The 6,622-nt window shown below is 43.5% G+C and overlaps 1 long non-coding RNA gene across 1 annotated transcript; it reads left to right on the forward strand.

Annotated features, from left to right (window-relative positions):
- Positions 1 to 1,142: 1,142 nt before the first annotated feature.
- Positions 1,143 to 6,364, forward strand: LOC135314955 (uncharacterized). The gene is made up of 3 exons (XR_010374367.1): positions 1,143 to 1,268; positions 2,560 to 2,633; positions 3,314 to 6,364. It is a non-coding gene; the product is annotated as an uncharacterized LOC135314955 (long non-coding RNA).
- Positions 6,365 to 6,622: the final 258 nt, after the last annotated feature.

Raw genomic sequence — 6,622 nt, forward strand, 5'->3', positions numbered from 1 at the left:
ATTTTATCAGGTAAACCATCCTACTTTGTTAATTGAAATGCTGCAGCACAAGGTTTTTTGACAAAGGGGCTGAATATGCATGCATATTTCTCACTGCTGCTGTTCCATTTCTCTCTCTCCTTTCCCTGTGTGCTCCAGCGATGGGGTAGTGATCACTCCTGCTTTCTTTGTTCAAATATCCTTGTTTCTACCACCTCCACTTAATTCTGGCAGGGAAAGTTTTCCTTTCACTGGAGGCATAGGTTTGTGGGTTTTTTTGTTGATTTGAAAGAGAACCCAAACCCCAGAAACCAGAAAATAAGGCTTTTTCTTAAATTAAATTCTCCAGAAACAATAAAACCTTGAGAATTAAAAAAGAAAGCAGATAGAATAAAAGGAACTGCAGGAAGTAGGTGAAGCTGTTTTGATCTAATCCCACTAAAACAATCTTACCAGGATGAAGATGCGTTATGGGAGTCGATGGGAGCAAGGCTGAAGTTTGGGGCTGAAGAGAGTTGAGGTCTGGATACCAAGCCTTTGTTATAGAAGCATTTGTCAGTATTTAGTGGCCCTGGGCAACACTCAGTGAAATATTTACAGCATGATTACTTCCAAGAAGCATGGCTGCTGGCAGGCTATTTAATTGTCTAAATGCAAGCTGCAACGCCAGCTGTGGTTTTGCTCATCCATCTGCAATGGCTCTGCCATGCCAGTTCTCCTGCCCTGAGAAGGAAGCAGGGCATATCCTCCCCGGGAAGGAGGGGTACGGGGTAGTCCCATACACGGACCAACTGCTAACACTTGCTCAGTGATGGAGACCAACTGTGACAACAGCTAGGCAGTGAGGAGAAGTAGTGCCCTGCCTTCCTCCAGAGCAGATAGGGATGCCATCACCTTGTCCAGCTTCTCTTCTCCCTGCAGAGGAACAGAAAATAATATGTTGTTATTTTCTTCATGACCTATTGCCCAATTTGGTCTTTCTGTTGCATTTTTTCTCCCACTAATATGCAGGACAGAAAGCACTCCAGTTGCACAGCCTTTAGCTATCATCATGTGGGGAAACTCAGAAAGGTTTAAATGCTTTTCTTAATAAGCTTTATATGTTCCATATTCCATTTCTGCCTCGTGCCCACCTCTGCTTTGCTGCATATATCCTTTCTCTTTTTGACTCCATTTCCAGTTCTTTTTCCAGGCCCTGCTTTTTTGTTGCGAACAAAAGAAGATTGACCTGAGCAATAAAGGGGCTGATATTTCCAGAGGAGGGCTTTACCATACCAGGCACCCTCCAGGTAAGTCACATCAAGAGTATATAGATATGTAACTCCCTGGAAATCATTCTAAAATGACCAAAATAAGTTTGAGTGATCTCTAAGTCTGTCTCTGCTTTCTTCATCTGGCTTTACAATGTGAATGACACAGGTACATGCTGTGATTCTTTGCAAAGGAAATCAGGGAGGAAGATTTGCACCAAACACACACACACCAAAATGGAGTCAGGGGATGCAGCTGGAGCCTTTGTCTGAACCTCAAAACTGAAAACATCCTTAGGTCTCATAGTTTATACATGGTGCAGTGCAGTCCTACGAAGCTATGATGTTGGAAGTAGGAAGGGACTCAAGCTGAGCTCCCCCTTTGTTACTCAAGTATGATATTCCAGGCTCTCAAAATCAGAGGGTGCTGTTGTGTAGGAACTGTACGGGTACAGAACAAAAAGACTACGCCTGCCCCAAGCAACTGATAACCTCAGTACCAGAGGAGAGTGGGAGAGGGAAGGTCATAAAGGGGTGGAAACAAGGAGGCAGTGTTGGCGGTTGATGTCGGTTACGCTGATCCAGCAGTCTGACAGCTGTCAAACTATTTGGACTTACCAGAGTACAGAAGAGATTGCTGGGAGGGATGGTGAAATATGAGATGCATGCGAAGAACATCCTCACAGGTGTGAGAGGCATCTTGGAAGAAAGCATGTGTGGAACTACAGCTGGTAGGCGATAAGGCAGGAGTCAGGTCTGTCGAGGCAATATTAATCGTTGATAGCGACAGAGAGATGGTAGGTTGCATTAGAAAGGGCTGGGAAGGGTCTTGGAGGTAAAAAGTAGCAGCTGGTTCCTAATGGGTAGGAAATGCTGAGGAGCAGGGATGGTGGCTCCCTCAACGTCAGATTCGCACAGGTGAACGCTCTCCTGGCACTCGGTACAGGGGCAGGAGAGCCTCTTCCTACACAACGCACAGGAAGGCGACCGGGTAGATGTGGGAGCAGTTACCTGAGCCATGAGAAGGGCCAGGGCTTTGAACTCTTCTCTGACACCTTTCTGGAAGGAAGCCCCAGCTTGTTCTGAGTTTAGTCTCTCTCTGTCTTTGCTGCAGAAACTATTCTGCTCTGCATAAATATTTAAATGTTCCTTCAGATACGGCAAATTAGTACCTTCAACATGCAGGCAAGAGCTGTTTTCTCTCTGAATATTGAATAATTTTACAGAAGAAAGATCAGGTTCAGTTCAGGACATGTGGGAAATCTGTGGTGCTACAACAGAACATTTTAACTGCTAGCATGTCCTTTTCCTTTTATTTTTGCTTGGGTAGAGCCTTCCCGTTTCCTCTCTAGAAGAATCCAGTGTGAGAATCCCACTAGTGTTTTGCTGGACCTGAGTGGGCAGGTGAGTGCTCAGCAGCTGAAATTCAGGTAGTTTGAAGAATTTTCTGGTGAAAACCGGAGCATCCAGAGAATTTCATTATCTTGAGAGTTAAGAACCAACTTGGCAGGGCTTTAAATCTAGACATCCAAGTCCACTTGTGGTTCTAGGTTTTGGTACCCAAAGTGTTTTATCCTTGGCCTGTTTCATTAGGCAAATGTTTCTGGTAAGGATATTTGTCGTTGTCTCTTCAACGTCCTTGGCTGGTTTGTGTCCCTCCTGAGTCACATTCATGGGGATACTTGCCCATCCTTTTCTCTTCCCTTTCTTTGTTTTTTGAGCTGTATGGTGGATGTTTGCTTAATAAACAGTGTTTGAAGTCAGTCGTCTCCAGGTATCTGTGTTGACTGAAACCACTGTACTGTGGCAGAGAGTGCAAACAGAGCAGCTTAGTAGACACTGTTATGGTTCACGTGAAGCCCTCAAACATGGCTGATGAGGATTTCCTTAGTGACAGATCAGCAGATGCTTGAAGGAGTTTGACACTGCGTGTTTTTTCTATTTTATTACAATTATTTTCCTAAAATACAACATTTCCTTACTTGAGTTTATATAAAATGCAAATAAGGCATCTTGCATCAATTTGGCTGCAAAGCTGGTTATTCAGACATTCAACTCTAATTCTTCGCCTGGTATTTTCACAGGAACATCTTTGCTGGACGTTTCAGTATCTCTTAGAAGATCTGCAAAACAGAACAGGCCTTCAGACAGCCACAGCACCCAGTGCTGGATTGTCAGGGATGGGAATGCAGGGGCGAAGGCTTAATGAAGAGTGATGATATGATACTGTGGTTTTGTTTATCATTTTAAAAACAACTTGGGAAAATGCTGCAAATTGGAACATTAGCTTCAGCCTGTGGTCTTGCCGTGACAACATCGGACAGGTTGGCCAGAGATTTTCAAAGGTTTTGATTGATACCTTTTCCTTGCATTTTGGTAAAAATATCATGTTTTCGCATTTCCTGCTTGGGCTTTTTGTTATTTCTAATGGGTGAATCTGTATCTGTTTCAGCGCCTGCCTTTTCTTCCTTATCCTGTTAATTAATAAATCCAGGCTGGTTTTGCTGAGAGCTGTAACACTTGCTCCTGCTGGTGGGCAAGGCATTCCATTAATCCAAAATGTGATGCCAACTAAAAGTCCACCTGCCTGTGGTCCTTCAAAATCCCTCAGTGATTTTGTAAACCAGATGATAAGACCAGGGAAGTATTTGCCAAACTCAGATTTAGTCTGTGGTGCAGTTGTAGCTGGATGAAGTGTTGAAGTACAAGTTGGCCCATGTAATTTCCTGGTAAGGCTGCCCTGTCCCTTCTGAGGAATTACAGGAACACCTCAGAAAATGGAAAATTAATTTCCAACCTTTTTTTGAAATACTGAAATTCCTTCTATAGGTTATTGTCTTGTCATTTCATTGAGTTATTTTAGCTTTTTTCTTTTGTTTCACTTGCATTTGTCACCAAAACTGCCCCCTCAGTTACCTTCTTTTTAACTGCCTTGAGAGTATGGTGCAGTCCAGAAGTGGATGGGAGCAGCAAGAGATGGGAGGGCTACATGGTGAAGCAGGTTGCAGGGCAGAATTCCTGTTAGCTGGGCGCCACGGACTAGGTCGCAGGCTAGGTAGTGGACAGAAAGAGGGAGACCTGGCCATGGAGTCATGCTGTGCAAACATAAGAGGAATAGCTACAGCTGTTGGAGAGCAGAATGAAAAAGGCGTTTGTGAGAGCATCACACTTGACTGGTTGGATAAAAAAAACATTTCTTCTCTCTAGATTCAGTACAGATATTTCTTGAGTAGAAGTCCAGAGAGAGCTGAGGAAATCTTCAGACAGTTTGCTGGCCTACATTGTCCAACACTTGTTTTTAACTGAACCATCACATGTATCTTAAAATATTTTTCACAGCTTTTCCTGAGGCTCAATTGCTTGGGCGTAAACAGTGGTGATTCTTAAAGCAATTGCATACATTCATTTTCCCTGAACCCGCTGGCCCCTGTTTTGACTGCATAAGCATTTGCAAAGCCTTGCTGGCATACGTTAACTCTTGTTCAATAACTTGTGAGCAGGTACTCGTACAGATTTGCAGGGGAAAGCCAGGCAGCAGAGTGCTTGGAAGAGTAACCTGTGCAACAGTGTTACTCTCGAACAAGGCTTTGACCCTTCCATCTGATGGACTTCACCTCTCATGAACCTCAACCACCCCATACAAGTCCTGGCTGTCATCTGATGTTATCTAAATGCACCTAGAGCAGAACAGAGTACATGGCATGTGAATGAGCCTGAAGGATGCTGGAGGGCTCAGATGTTCAGCTCAGGTATATCTCAGTGTGGGTTGTGTCTTCAGCCTGGTTAGAAGAGCTGACCAGCCCAGCAGCACGGTGCATACCCTACGCATCTCAAGAATGATGTTACACAGTGTTGCTTTGCTTGCTGATCTTGTGGATAAACTTTTTTTCTGAACAATGCAGGTAGTAGCTTTGTAGGGAAAACTGACCCCTGTCGTCGTGTGTCCCCCCCGCCCATAGACAAATCTAGATTCACTGTAAAACCCATGCATTTTCTTGGCCCTGCAGCATCTGTCAAAGAGCTGCTTCAGCACCGTAGCGCTTGGGAACTGTAACTTAACTTCCACCCTGAAACTCTTTGGCTTGTTCTGGTATATTCTTGTGCTAATGCCAATTTTCTGTCTAAGTAGGCTTCTTTGCTTCGTTGTGCTTTCTTCCCTGCCATATTTCTACAGGGAAAGCTGAATGTTTTTGCATCTTCTTTTGGAAGACTGAAATTCCCATCTCCCTGACTCACTCTTCTCTGTGCTTGTTGGGATGGGAGGGTCTCTGGAGAATGAGGCACCCTGCTCTACCAGTGTCCCTGGAGAGCGTCAGTGACACTTCCCCAACTCCGTTGGCTATATCTGGCCGGATATACCCTGGGGTCACACTTGGCTTTTCCACTGCCACAGGATGCTGGGGTCCTGTAGGCACTCTGGTAATAGCACATCCCAGTTTTGTGTGTCTGTTTTTGTCAGCTAAGGGGCCTTTCTTAACATGGACTTTCTTAAACTACTCTTACATCTGTGACTCCTGAGATCTTCATCGTGTTTCCACAGGATTTCCACTTCTCCTGAATGCCTCTCAACCTCAAATCTTCAGCAAACTGAATTTGTATCTACCCATATTTCTCCCTCCTTTGAAGAAATACCTTTCCATTTCTCTTTACACTCAGATAAACATTTGTTGCTTCATTCCACTTGGACTCCTTTGCTTTGGCGAACCTAGAGTCTCTCCGTGAGGCTGGTTAATGTGATGTGCAAGTGAAAAGAAGTGTCCTTGCTTGGCCATCTCTACAAGGACTTGCCTGCCTGAGCTCTGCAATTATGTGATTTTAATTGGCTTTTAATTTGGGAAGATTATATAATATACTTAAATGAAAACCACAGAGGTGTTGTTAATATGTAGGTTAGAAATTGCAAACAAAATGATAAGTGACTGAATTGCTTCTGAGCTCATACAGGCAAATTCACATTTACTTTCCCATGTACTTAATGTAAAATATACCAGAAAGTCCATAATTAGAAAATTACAAGGATTTAAAACCTATATTGCAAAAATACATTTCTGTGGCTCTGGAGGTTGCAAACATGCTTTCCATGTAGAGCTGTATGTTGCATTTATGCTGATTTAATCATTCATTAAACATTAGTAAGAGGCCAATTACGCTGTTCAAGAATAAGATGTTTTACGAGAAAATGACAAAAAGATACATGTAATCATTGAAATGCCAGTTTACAATCAGATAGGATGGGAAATAATCCCTTTAGCAAGCTTAAGCTTTTACATATTAATGGCAACATTGGGGAGAGTGGAAAGAGGGCTTTAACAGCCTTGCGGCCTTCCGGCCCTAATCAGAAAGTGAGTGCTTACGAAGCTCTGGACAAAGATTTAATGCACTGTTTTATTCTG

The sequence above is a fragment of the Phalacrocorax carbo genome, chromosome 9 (genome assembly GCF_963921805.1).
Source record: "Phalacrocorax carbo chromosome 9, bPhaCar2.1, whole genome shotgun sequence".
NCBI classification, from domain to species: Eukaryota; Metazoa; Chordata; class Aves; order Suliformes; family Phalacrocoracidae; genus Phalacrocorax; species Phalacrocorax carbo.